The 14,347-nt window shown below is 47.2% G+C and overlaps 1 pseudogene; it reads right to left on the bottom strand.

Moving 5' to 3' along the window:
- Positions 1–3,831, bottom strand: part of LOC141574815 (anoctamin-6-like) — a 59,052-nt pseudogene extending 55,221 nt beyond the window's left edge.
- Between the last annotated feature and the right edge of the window lie 10,516 nt (positions 3,832–14,347).

Raw genomic sequence — 14,347 nt, 5'->3', positions numbered from 1 at the left:
GGACCATATTTTACACATACTTTAGAAACTGATTTGAATTTTGCTCTCTACCTGCAAGGCTTTTTATTGGGTAATAACATAAGCTGGCCACTATACTAAATTTTGTTTCCCTGTTTCTTTAATCCTCACAACAACTCTGTAAGCTGCTATTATTTCCCCCATATAACAGATAAAGAGCTTGAGGCAGAAAATAATTTGGGTAACTTGGTAAATGGTGAAGCTGGGTAAGACTGCAGCCAGTCTGACACTCAAGTCCATTCTCACTGATGTCTGATACTGCTACCTACATTCAGCAGTGACAGTTGATTTCATATTTAAGTGTGTCATTTCTAAAACTGCAAAGCTTTATTAGTACTGCTGTGTAAATTATTCTTTTGAGATGTGATTGGCAAAATAAATAAATAAATAAATAAATAAATAAATAAATAAATAAATAAATAAATAAATAAATAAAATCAGGGTGCCACTGGGCAGAGGGCAAACTGCATATGGAAGGACACAAGGGAGCTTTTTGAGGACACACTTGCACAACTTTAGAAATAGCTAAAATGGCTGACTTGTAAGATTATAATATGTGAATTTTATGGCCTGTAAATTATACCTTAATACAGCTATTAAATTAAGAACCTGGGATACCAAATTAAGCCTAAAACACGTATATATATCACACAAAGAACAACAGGCAAATATCATTATTTACTGCACCATTTTCTGTCATGTAGCTTCCTTTCCTCACCCGTTCCTGAAAGGATGCTTCATTTTTAAAATAGTCTTTTAATTTATTCAGCAAATAATTTTTGACTGACAACTATGTACCCAGAACTAGTCTAGGCACTTGGAATAGATCAAAAAACAAAACAAAATTCATGTCGTCACGAGCTTGGAGTCTAGCTGGGGTGGGGGGTGGAGATGACAATTCACACAACAGAGCAGCAGAGGAGGTGGCATGTTAGGAAAGAGGAACCATGGAAAAATGATAAAAGGGCAAGGTAAAGACAGTTAAGGGTATGGGATGAGGGTGATGTTGTATTAAATACCAGAGCAGGCCACACTGAGGACTGAGGTTAGAACTAGGACTAGGAGGTGAGAAGTCCCAGGTGGACGGAATAACCATCACCAAGACCAGCGTGCACCTTGCATGTTCCAGAATGGGGGCACGGCTGGAGCTGCGGAGAAGGGTCAGTGCAGATCCTGTACGGCCTTGGAGGACGTTGTAAAGACTGTGGCCTTTACCCGGAGTGAAATGAGGAGGCACTGCAGAAGGACGACACAATCTAACTTAGGTTTTCAAGTCTCACTTAACTGCCGGGTGAGAATAGTCGATACGGGTCAGAGATGAAAGGAGGGAAGCCACTGAGAAGGGCTGTGCAGGAGGAGAGGACAGTGGCTCAGGGCAGGGAAGCAGCAGTGGAGGCAGGAGCCATGGTGAGAAGTGGCTGGGTTCTGGATATGTTTTAAAGGCAGTGTTAAACCAGATCTGTTGACAGAATGCATGTGGTATGTCAGTGAAAGTCAGAATAACTCCAAGTTTTTTGACCCAAGCAGCTGGAAGGATTAAGTTTCCACTAACTGAATGGGGGAGGATGCAGAAAGAACCATTTAGGGGGGTAGGAGGACCAAGAGCTCAATTTTTACACATGTTGGTTTTAAGATATCAGAGTTCCAATTGAAGATGTCAAATCAGCAGAAGATTGTAAGAGTCCAGAGTTGGAGAGAAAAAGTCTAGCAGGAGACAGAAATGTGGGAATCACAGGTCACATAGGCGGTACAGGAAGCCATGAAACCCAGGTACTCAAACATTAAGATAACCTGGCATTAACCATAGAAGTTGTCCTTGAGGGCCTGCCTATTAGGTGTGGATATCAGTCCTATTTCCCGACCACTCGAGTTTTAAAAAGGAACTTACAAATGAATTCGTGCAAGACACTGCCTCCAGTGGGTGGGTCCAGAGCTGGAGTGGGAGAATGGGATGGTGCACGCTACTCCCTATGGCAGAATGTGTGTGTGTGTGTGTGTGTGTGTGTGTGTGTGTGTGTACACATGTGTGTGTGTGCAGGGGGATGAGATACACCTGGCTTAAGAAAAAGAACTAGTAAGTCTAGAAGCTGAAAGATGAAAGAACATCCAGATCTGGTAAAGGGAACAGGGGAAACACTGTGTACTGTAATGCCATTTCCCACCATCCTCTCATCAGGAACACAGTTGGAAAGGGGGGGATTATGTAGATACATGTGATGTACACAAACTTTCTGACCATGTAACACTGAATATCTACATATGTAACAAGTTAATGGCATTTATATCTGCTTCAAATTTAATAACAAGTTCACAACAGAGGGAAAATAAAATATTGAGGACTGGTAGAACTATCATAGAAGGATCAGAATGGAAGCAAAAGCAGCTCTGCTCACAAAGAATGTCATTAATGTCAATAATGTTTATATTTGCTTAAGAAATTGAGAATTACAACTTCCTGCTTTAAAGAATTAACTTAAGACAGATACAATACAATAAGCAACGTCTGTACTGGTGCTTTCTTAAAGCTATTTTTAGTTCCTGCTTTTTCTGATGTACTCCAGAAACTCTGCAATGAAAAGCTTCTACTCAAAGGCTTAAAGGAATAAAGAAGAAATAACACTGCATTTTTTTAAGCATTCTCTGTACTGAGAGTCACTTGCAAATGCAGCACCCTGCCACAGGTCTACATTTTTAACAATAAAGTCCTTTGCGCAATTTACCAATCGCTATGTGACTGTGTGTCAGTCTCTCACTCAGAAGCAGAATGGAGTACCAGAAAATGACACATCACGTCTAAAACTGCAGATGTGGGAGATGAAAGTACACCAGGAAACAGCCAAGTGGGAGCATAAGGTTTATCTTTTAAGTTACTGTAAGTGCAGTTACACCTTCTCCCTGCTTCCCCTGTGAAGAGTTAGTCTTATGCAGAAAATCTCTCATTCTGAGAACTGTCTTCTTTAAAATATTTGGAGATTCTTTTTTAATATTTTTATTTATTTATTATTGTATTATTTAATTATTTTTATTTTGGCAGGGCATAGGTAATTAAGTTTATTTATTTTTGGAGGAGGTACTGGGGATCGAACCCAGGACCTTGTGCATGCTAAGCATGAGCTCTACCATTTGAACTATACCCTCCCCAGGAGATTCTTTTTTAAGGTTCTTTTACTTTTAATTCTTTCCCAACTCTACATCCCATAACCAGTATTAAAATTATCCAATAGCCTATTGTTACAGAACATACTCTACAAGAGCTGAGGTTTCCCAGGGCTTGGATCCCAGAACTCTGCTACCAGATAATCCTAAAGCCTTCCTTCCATAACTGACTCTTCTGCCAATTCCCAGCTGCAGGCAAGGTCGGCTTCTCAGACCAGGTAACTTTCTAAATCTGTCTAAGAACACTCTACTGCTAATAATGGAACTCTCAGACAGGAAGCAAATAAACCCCTAAAGAGGGCTGCCTCCTTCAATCAAGATGCCATCACCAAGCAAAGATTTAAACCTACTGCAAAACTTCTGAAGACATCTTAGGAATAACATAGTTTCTTTAGATGCATACTATTTGCTCTGGACTACTGATTTCCAATGGAGGGAACAAAGGACCACATGACCCAAGCAATTTTTTTTTTTAAAACTGCACATAACCATCCCTCTTCATGTGAGGATTCAGGCAAGCCCTTCTTACAGGTCTAGGTATAACAGAATGACAGTACCTCTAGGGGTGGGGTGAAAGGCAGCTAGGAAGACTTTCAGTGAAAGTGGGTGATGTAATAGGCCCCATAGCCCACTTACCTCCCACCACAGGACAATCATCTCAGATCAAGAACAAACAATTTAGGAAACAGAGAGTTTTTTTTTTTTAAGGTTTTCTGGTGGAAATAATGCCCTGAGACATGTGAAGTTGTGGCTGCAAAATTGAACAGGGGACCAGATATTTTCACATTCAGAACACAAATACTCAGCCCCCAGGGGGCCACCATCTCTGCTCTCCCCTTTGCCTGTTCACCTCAAAAGCTGCAGGTCTCCCCTGCTTGCAGTGACACCCACCACTTCTCACAAATTCCTGCCAAGTTCACGTCAGCAGCTGGTGGTGTCAAAGTCACCTTTTGTACTGCTCTGAAGTCCCTCCATTACTTTATATCCCTTCTATTTTCTCTGTTGTCTTCCTTGCGACACTTGCATTCAGAAGCTGGTTACCACACTAACATTGCCTCTGTAATCAGCCCGGGATATAGGAAGCAGAGATTCAACTGTAACCAGTCCCAGAATACTTGTCATGCCACTCTAGTGTCCCAACAAAATACTCTGGCATCCCTCATCTCACCCAAAGAAGCACTGCATTACTCAGAGGTTGTAAAAGTAGAGGGCTTTCTCTACTGGGAAACACTGTGGCTTCTGGTAGAGTCGTGATTTCAGTTTTTGCAACTAGTTACAGGCAAAAAGACATGTTCTGCAAATTTTCTTCAAATGTTTGGAATTTAAACTTTTATTAGATACAGAACAGGTGGACTAACTGTAATCTATGAACATATGGTCATATTACTAAATAATGTTCATGTCTGCCTTACAGACATGTAAGAACTTGAATTACACATGCAGCCTGTAGGCCTTTAGAATTGGATGTGAGGCATCCTGTGAGACAAAAAACCTCCTATCCCGTCACAGAACACCTTACAGACAACATCACATTAATGCCACTGAATACATTAGTATAGTCCATGTATGGCTAAAAGTTACATTTCCAATTTCTCAGAGCTGGAAAGGAGATGTCTAGAAAAGCAGGAAATGCCCAATTACCAAAACATCTCAACAGTTAAAGCAGATTCCTGCACCTTCCAGAGTGGAGGCCAGAGGGGGCGTTACCCAGCACCCTATCCTCCCCCAGGACCTGGTGTGTGGGGAAGCAGGCAGGAGGGGGTGGCTGGGGCTCAGAGGTGGAGAGGTGATGAAAGCAGGAGTGGAACTGCTCTGGTCCTAGAACAACAGAGCTGTAAAAAGCTCAGCTCCAATTCAACCTGCTCCCTCTCCCACTTTCCCTCCCATCTACGTGACAAACAGCACAGTCAGGCACGTTCTGTCCCTGACCGGGACTACTAGCAGGAAAGGGAACAGGGTAAAAGCATGTCCTATAAAAGATCAGTCTCATTTTAAAGACTATGTTATAAACAATGAATAGCACTGTCAGAGTGGGACACTTGTGAGGCGCTCAAATAGGGAGGAGGAGGTTAAGGATCCATTTCCAGCACTTTCATATCTTTTATCACTCCTATTTCTGACCTTTCTTTTGCCACTTTTCGTAGCATTGCCATCACAGGCAGGTAAGTGGGCAGCAATGTGACTTGGCCGTTTGGCTGATGGGGCTACATTTCCCAGCACTGGAATGAAAAGGCACTGGAAGAGGAGAAGCTGGAAGATGTGAACCACGGTCCTGGCCTGTGCCCAACACTAACCAGGTGACCCTGGGTTAGGCTCTTAGTCTCTCTGGGCTTCTGGCTGTTTACTTATAAAAGAAGGTTTTGTCATTGCACAAATATATCCAATATGAAATGTAACGTGAAAGTCAAGCATAATGACATCTCACCTGCTAGCCTCAGGGAACGGTGCAAGCACTGAACACTATGTGAATATAAACGAAAAATTAAGAAAACTGTTGAGGTAAAGCACTAAACTGAACATGGAGATAAATTTTTATGGATTTTCTTGGCTTTCTTTTCTAATTGCAACACTAAATTAATAGTTATTAGCTATACTCCACACCATCACCCCGTGAATAAATAAAGTAGGTAAGCACTGCCTGGATGCCTGCTATTGCCCGATGCTAAGCAGGGTGAGGGGTATAAAGGAGGCTGAACAAGGGAGTCTTCTCCAGTTACGAGCTAAGTGAGGAGACACATTGGAAACCACCCGGGAATGGTACCAAGTCAGTACTCAAAGCCAAGATAACAGGCTACCGATCATAAACAGTGCGGGAATACAAAGAGGAGCTAGAAGAATTTGGAGTAAATAGGGAAGACTCTATGAAGGGGATGGGGCTTCAAGTAGTTCTTGGGGCAATTCTAAGCTATTGTAACTGAGGACTGGATAGGAAAATGCTGGAGACTCCTGGCTTTTGATAAGGCACAAGTTACCATAGAAGCCTAAGGCACATAATGATTGGAACACATAACGTAAGGCCAAAATGAAGGAGGGCCGCTACTACCTGGCTGAGAGATCTGGTTGCGGTAAGTCTATGACTTGACTCTAGATGTTGGAGGGTCAAAACTGTAGGTGGACTGGAAGGTGGGGACAGAATATCCAAGAGTTCAACAGAAGGAAACATTCAAGTATCAGGGATGAAAGCTCTTCATCAGAGTATCGGCAATCAGAATAGACACTTGAAACCAAAACATAGTTCCAGAAACTGACAAAATGTGGAGGGTGGTGAGAGAAAGATGAATCAAAGACCATTCCAAGCCTTTGGGTATTCAAGACCGGAAGAATGATTATCCCACTGAATAAGTGGAGATGCTGCAAGAAAAAGATTATGAAACCAGCTTTAGACATGTTGAATCTGACATATGAGCTAAGAGTAGGTGTTCTCTAAGAAGCTCAAAATTCAAAACTGAAGCACAGATCTAGAGTACAGTTTTAAGATGTAGATAGACAAGACACGATAAATCTCCTAAAAGAAAACATAGGTAAAACATTATCTGACTTAAATCTTATCAATGTTTTCCTAGGGCAATCTACCCAAGCAATGGAAATAAGAGCAAAAGTAAGCAAATGGGATGTAATTAAACTCATAAGTTTCTGCACAGCAAAGGCAACCATAAGTAAAACAAAACAACAATCTATGAATGGGAGAAAATATTTGCAAATGATACGACTAACAAAGGCTTAATTTCCAGAATATATAAACAGTTCATAAAACTTAATAACAAAAAAATAAACAACTCAATCCAAAAATGGGTAGAAGACCTAAACAAGCATTTCTCCAATGTAGACACACAAATGGCTAATAGGCAGATGAAAAAATGCTCAATATCACTAATTAACAGAGAAATGCAAATCAAAACTACAATGATGTATCAGCTCACACCGGTCAGAATGGCCATCACTCAGAAGTTCATGAATGATAAATGCTAGAGGCTGTGGAGAAAAGGGAACCCTCTTACACTGCTGGTGAGAATGCAGTTTGGTGTAGTCATTATGGAAATCATGGAAATCCCTCAGAAAGCTAAAAGTAGACTTACCCTATGATCCAGCAATTCCACTTCTGGGTATATAACTGGAGGGAACTCCAATGTGAAAAGTTACCTGCACCCCAGTATTCATAGCACCACTGTATACAATAACCGAGACATGGAGGCAAACTAAATGTAGCAACTGATGACTGGATAAAGAAGTTGTGGTATATTTATACAATGGAAGACTACTCTACCATGAAAAGGACAAAAGAACACCTTTTGCAGCAACATGATGGACCTAGAGATCGTCATTCTAAGTGAAAGGAGCCAGAAACAGAAAAATGTCAAATGATATATCACTCATATGCACAACCTAAAAAAAGAAAAGAAAAAAAAAAAAAGACACAGTGAACTCATCTAAAAAACAGAAACAGACTTGCAGACTTAGTAAACAATCTTAAGGTTACCAAGGAAAGGGTGTGGGAAGGGATAAATTTGGCAATTTGAGATTTACAAATGTTAGCCACTATATATAAAAATAGATTTTAAATAAAATTTCTTCTGTATAGCACAGAAACCTATATTCACTATCCAGCAATAACCTACAATGAAAAAGCCGATACAGCCACCAATTGAGGAAGCAAGAGAAGAAAGGAGAGTTAGTTATGCTGGGCTAGAGCCCACTTCTAAAGTCCTTGTCAGCCACTGAGGCTGCCCCGAGTACACTGAGCCCTCCTCCCAGGAACAGGCTGACATGACATGCATCCTGCGAACATGGGGCAGCAGAGGCCTTTCCCAGGACTGGCCCTGGGGGAGATGGGAGCAAGTCCACCTGCTCCCCCTGGGGCAGAACACCTCCCCGCAGCCCCCGCCTCCTGACCACATTGCACCTGCCTCCCAGGAGCCCACTGACTTGGAAACAAGTGATCCACAAACCTGGGGCAGAGGTTGGGAGACGGGTAGCAACCTGGCAAGCTGGTCGCTTTGCCCTCATCTCCCCCGCCGCCTGTCCAGGGCTCAGCCTCTTCTGCCCTAGGCATGGTCCCCAGGTCAGCCTGCTCCCTGGAGGAGGGCACGGTGTGGTCGAAGGCAGTGGCGTGTTATGGGGTCTGCCCATGAGAGCCTGTGGATTTGCTTCAAACTCCCCAGCTCATGGCGTGAGCTTGGCCTCTGCTGCCCCAGGTTCGTGGAACTCAGGTTACAGTTCAGCCTGTTCCTGGAAGGCGGGCGCTGTGCTGTCAGGGGATGGTGGCGGCTGTGATGACTGGATTGCGGCTGCCTTGTGAGAGCGCGGGGGTTGCGACCATTTCCTGCTGCTGCTGCAGCCACCCCGGCACACTGATCGCACCGCGCCCACCTCCCAGGAGCAGCCTGACCTGTAACCTGAGTCCCGCGAACCGGGGGCTTTAGAGGCCACCCCCAAGGTCAGGCCGCGGGGAAGATGGGAGCAAATCCAGGGGCTCTCACGTGGCAGCCCCCGACCTCAATGCCCCTGCCTCCTGGGAGCAGGCCATGGTCTGAGGGCCAGTTGGAGATGCTCCGGGGCTGTCCGGCACCCTCCTACCTCCCGGGGCTGTTCCTGCTCTCCTAAACCCGGGTATAAGAGGCGGGAAAAACGCGGGGTTCAGGAACTACTAATAGCGGGGTTACCACGAACCACAGCGGCGGCTGGGACCCGCCTCAGGGTCCTAACGGGACGCGCGGCCGGGACCTCACCTCCGCACCCCTCCCTGTGCTCCTCCCCAGCCGCACAGCCCAGGCGTCACCCGCCGGCTCCCTGAGCAGCGCGCCCCCAGCAGCGCCCCCTTAACTGCCCGGCAGCGGCAGCCAAACCGAGGGCAAGCAGTGGCCCAGACCCCAAGCCGTGTTCCTCTTCCAGGAGCTGGTCCAGGAGCAACCGGGTCCCGCCAGCTTCCACGCGTTCTGGGCGGGTTCTGGCGTCTGCGTGTCTGTCCGTCTGAGCGTGCGAGCCCCTCCTCCTCCCGCCTGCAGCGCAAATTGCCCGGGTGGGTCTCCTGCTTTACCGGCCCAGGCCACTGGGGCCGGGAGGAGCCAGGTGGGGCCCCTCCTGCTCGTCCCGCTGGGTCTCCGTCCCCAGAGCCTTCACCCCGCCACTGACTGGGTCCTGGCACTGAACTAGAACCAAGACTGCCCTGAGCCAGGCCACACCCCACCAGCCCCACTTCCCCTGCTCACCCTCCCCTCCCTGTTACTACCCTCCCACCCCTGGCCAGGCCCAGTCTCCCACCAGACCTTGAAGACAGGGCTCCTTCTCCTCACACCGAGGTCCCTGCCCTGACACTCCAACCCGCTAGGTCCTAACCTATGGCCCCTACACCCCCAAGCTTACCCCTCATGCCTCACCACAGGACGCCCAACATCCTGAAATTGTCCCCCTCACCTCTCAGCCAGGTCAGTTCCATTCTAAGCGGGCCCCACACCCCACAACCTGTGCCCCCTCACCATGGGATCCCCTTCACTCTGAGTGCACCCCTACCCTGAGCTCACTCCCTCACCCCTCACCCTGTGGTTGGGGTGGGGAAATCCGGGCTCCAGTAATGATGACTACTGCCACCAGTGGGGGATCCAGCCTATTGTACACCTTCATATTTAATGTCTGAGGCTACAGGGTGAGGCAGGCTGGGCTGAAGGCGGTTCCAATTCCTGCCCTGGCACCCTGATCCCCGCACCCTTTTCCTCAACTGACCCGATGGGTCAGGGTGATCCCAGGCTGCCAGCCACTGGCCTGTGGGCCTTGGGTGGTTGATGGTCCTGATGGTGGTCTGGACCCCTAGGGCGGAGGCACTGGGCAAGCGGACCTTTGGTGTGGGGGAGTTCAGAGGGTGCACTTGAGCCCAGGGGTAGACAGCAGATGGTGGGCTGTGTGCATAGGACTGTGTGCGTGGCCTGGCCTCAGCCCAGTTGGGTGCAGGTATCTTGTTCATTCACACCAGGCCAGAGGGAAGAGGGACGGGAGATTTTGAATGGTCAAAGTTAGGAAGCCAAGGCTGGAGAGCAAAGTAGGAAGGTGCACTGGCCAGGCCACCATGGAGCCCGCCGCGACACTGGTCCCTTGCATCAGGGAAGACTGACAGTTGACTGGCCAATGGGACATCCCCTGCTGTGGTATAGTTTACAGGCAATTGAAGGGAATTTGACAGGTAATTTTAATCCAATAATTGTCACTTTCTCTGTGGGAGATCAGGTCCAAAGTCATGGTGAATCTGGCAGGGATCCTGCCTGAACTCCATCCTGGGACAGTAGAGGACCCACCCAGAAATCATTCTCTTAGCTCTCACCCAAAGGCACTGTAATAGAGAAGAACAAATCTGACTCCATATTGGATCTGTGCCTTTTCCTTTAACCCTCTGCCGTGTTTTCTAGGCTTAGTCTTGCTAGCTCTGCACCTTTTGTAAAACAATGTTGCCTTTAGCCTGAAATAAACAGGAGAGCCTTTTCTCAAAACTCTGACCTTTAAGGATATTAACACTTTTGCACTCCTATAAAGATAACAAGTTGCAGAATAGAAAAAGTTTGTTTTGTTGCAGGTTTTACAGGAACACCATGATCTGACCCATGTGGACAGCTGCAAAGGATTCCAAGAACAAAGAAATCCTACACCAACAAGTTTGCAACAACCAACCACAGCCCCTCCCCTATTTACTAGAAAAGGAGCCTAAAGTCTGACTTGGGGAAGATGCTTCTCCAAGATATTAGTCTGCCATTATCTTGGTCTGCAGCTGTCTACATAGACCAGGTCATAGTGCCTCTGTAAATCCTCTAACAAAACAAAAGTTATTTTCTATTCTGCAACTTGTCGTCTTTATATAAGTGCAAAAGTGTTAATATCCTTAAAGATCAGAGCCTTGAAAACAGGCTCTCCTGTATATTTCAGGCTAAAGGCAACATTATTTTACAAAAGGTGCAGAACTAGTAAGATTAAGCCTAGAAAAGAGGGCACAGGGTTAAAGCCAAAAGGACAGATCTTCTATGGAGTCAGATTTTTTTCTTTTCTATTATACTATATTCTATTTTTGTTTTAAGTTTATAAGAATAAAGTTTAGCCTTTTCCCATTTTAAATTGTGCAATTTTAAGGAGCATTAAGTGCATTCACAATGCTGTGAGACCAACACCACTGGTTTAGACAATTGACTTCCTCAAATTAAAGCTTGTATACAAAGCGCACCCCACATCCTACCTCCCCTAGCCCAGGAGAAGCCCTAATCCCCTTTCTCTCTCTATGTCTTTACCTATCCTGGAGGTTCCCTATCAATGAAATCATATAAAAGTTGGCTTTTTTTTTCTCGCTGCCCACATATCTTAAGTAGGGACGAGTGAATTTTTTGTTTGTTTGTTTTCACGTGAATTAGCATTTTTGTATTTTGAGAGGGAAATCCAGATGGATTAAAGATGAGACGTACCAACTGAAGCCCTTTTGGTAACTCTGTGCATAATCTTGTGGTAGGCACTGCTGTTCTAAGTGTGAAACCAGAGCCAGAAGGGAGATTCTTAGCTCTTCTTGTGGCAAAATAAAACCAAACTAAAGCAGAAAACAAAGGCCAAGAAAGACAGCTGGAAAGAAAAACCACAGCCTGGAAAAAGCTTTCCTCATGACCCAAGGTCAGAGAAAAGCTTCACATCCCTGTGGTGCAAAAACCTCTTGAAGCCCAGTGTTCTGAAAAGAAACAAAACACACACAGGCAGTTCCAACTAGAGGCAGTGCAGGTGCCCAGTGTGTGCTAGAGATGCTCGACCTGTAAGTTGAGGACACAGGCAGATGGACAGACTGCAGAGACAGCATTGGCCACCATCACACTGGCAGGTCTTTAGCCCGGTGACAACCAGCCCTGGTGACAACATGAGCAGGCAGAGGCCCCAGGATGTCCCCTGGAGGGAAGAGCAAATGGACTCTCCTCTCCAGCAGAACAAGGTACAGGATACATCAAAGTGCCACAGGAACATCACTTCCCTAGTAGTGCTGATCCTTAGAGCAGATCCCACCAAAGTGCTTGCACAATTTTCAAAGATAATTTTTCTTTAGTAACATGAATTCAAAATAATCAATATATCATCAAGGGATTTTCAGAAGTGACCTGCCCTGGGCCCGAACAATACACAAACATAAATACACACATATACACACAAATATATACACACATACATACAGGAAAAGAGACAGACAGACTGAAACACAGAGAAGCAGGGGAGACAGAGAAACAGAGAGAGAGACAAGACAGAGAGAGAGGCACTGAGAAACAGAAACAGAGAGAAGGAATACTGGAGCTGGGAAGGAGTGGAACTCACGCACATTTTCACAAGTCAGTCTGCATGTCAGAACCTGGTCCCAAACTCCATCCACCCTCCAGGGGAGGGTGTGGGGATCACACAAGGGCGTGGGAACAGAAGGCAAAAAATATGAAGCCATTGTGGGGCAGCCCACCACAGAGGCCGAGATGGGACACTGGGCCTGTATGTCAACATGACAGAATGATCTAGGAGGTTGTATGCCAGAGCGGACGATGTCAGGGTTGTATTTAAATTTAGTTGCACGACTGGGAGCTGGGAAGCAAGCAATAAGGAAAGTGACTTTCTCCAGACCTCAGGGCAGACCCAGGGCTGTGTGGCATCTGCTCTGCACTCCGCCAGCCCTCTGTGGGGTCCTTCATTTGCTAAGTCTGTGCACGAGCTCCCTGTGATGCCAGCCCATGGGGGTGACAGATGCAATAGGTGTTTCTAGGTCTAGAGACAGGATGGCTTCTCTAGGAAGCAGGGGCCAGAATGATCCCCACTGTGCTGATGGGAGATTGGGGAGACCCTGAGAGGCACGTGGCTTTTCCATGGTGATAGCACTGCTGAGTAGGGGGAGCCATGTCTGAACCCAGCTGTGTCTTCAGAGCTGCAGCACTTGCTGCATCCAGGCCTCCCCAGGGCTATGAGGGGGGCTGAGTTGGTGTCACTGTGTGTGGACATGGCATGGAGTGAGAAATGAGAGATCAGCAGCCCAGAAAGGCCCTTGGGGAGCTTTGTGTCAGGAGGAAGCTTGGATAAGTGGACCCCAGGAAGTGACCTCACTTCCCTGGCAATAGAGCCCAACAGAACATGGAACCAAAGTCACCAGGCACCCACTCTGTAGAGAAGTCCCTACTCAGCTCACTTGATTGGAGACAGAGGCATGTTCTGCTGCATCCCAATATCCTGAGGCCGCAGACCCCGGAAAGCCCGCAGCGAGGGGCTGTACCAACGCTGCCGGCGCTGGGTTAGGTCTCACCCAAGGCGCCTCTGGACTTTTGGCCAGAGTGACCCAAAGGTAACACAGGGAGGCCCAGGGCAGGCCTGCCCAGGCCGGGCCACCACTCAGATCCCACCCAGGTAGCCCCACGGCCCCGTCCTGGCTGGTGGAGGTGGAGCAGTCATGTTGGGGATGGGTTTCTGCCTCAAACAAGAGCAGGTCAGAGGCCTAGGGGACCGGTCACATCCACAGACCAGGTCAAAGCTGGCTGGCTGGGATGTGGAGAGCCCGGGAAGGGTCCTGCTGCCCAAGGTGGAGCCCATGCATTCTGGGTATGTCTTTTCCCTCCCGGGTGTCTGAGCTGAACAAGGTCTCGGTCTGATCTGGCAGCAGAGGGTCGAGTGGACAGAAGCAGGAGTGTTCCTGGCCGGGCAGGGCTCTGAGACTTCCAGGCCGGGTCAGATGCTGGTCACTGTCATTGCAGAGCCAGATACCACATATTGAACAGCAGCTGATGAATAAGAACACCAACGCCCCCTCCCCAAGTGAAGGGCTGATGTGCCACTCTTCTGAGGGCCAGCGCAGGATCCAGGTGGGTCTGGATATGGCGGGGTCCCCTCCACCATGGCCCACAAATCAGTGGGGCATGCCTCTGACCCAGAGATCACCCAGGGATCTCCCCAGGTACCTGCCCGGGCATGATGGGTTGCTCAGCACACCCGGCTCTGACATGGAGCACAGTGCCCACCTCACTGCAAGTCAGGTGGAGGACCAGGAGCCCCCAAAACAGAGCCCAAAGTTCAGGAAGGCAGGGCTGATGCATGTGTGTTGGTGAGGGAGGGGCGAGGGCTGGGCCACACAAGGAGGTGTCCCCAGAGGCTACTGTTGGGACCAGAGCAAAAAATGGCCTCAGACCACCTGTCTGGAAGAATT

This window comes from Camelus bactrianus, chromosome 23, assembly GCF_048773025.1.
Source record: "Camelus bactrianus isolate YW-2024 breed Bactrian camel chromosome 23, ASM4877302v1, whole genome shotgun sequence".
In the NCBI taxonomy this organism is placed as follows: Eukaryota; Metazoa; Chordata; class Mammalia; order Artiodactyla; family Camelidae; genus Camelus; species Camelus bactrianus.
This window is presented reverse-complemented; position numbering and strand designations above follow the sequence as displayed.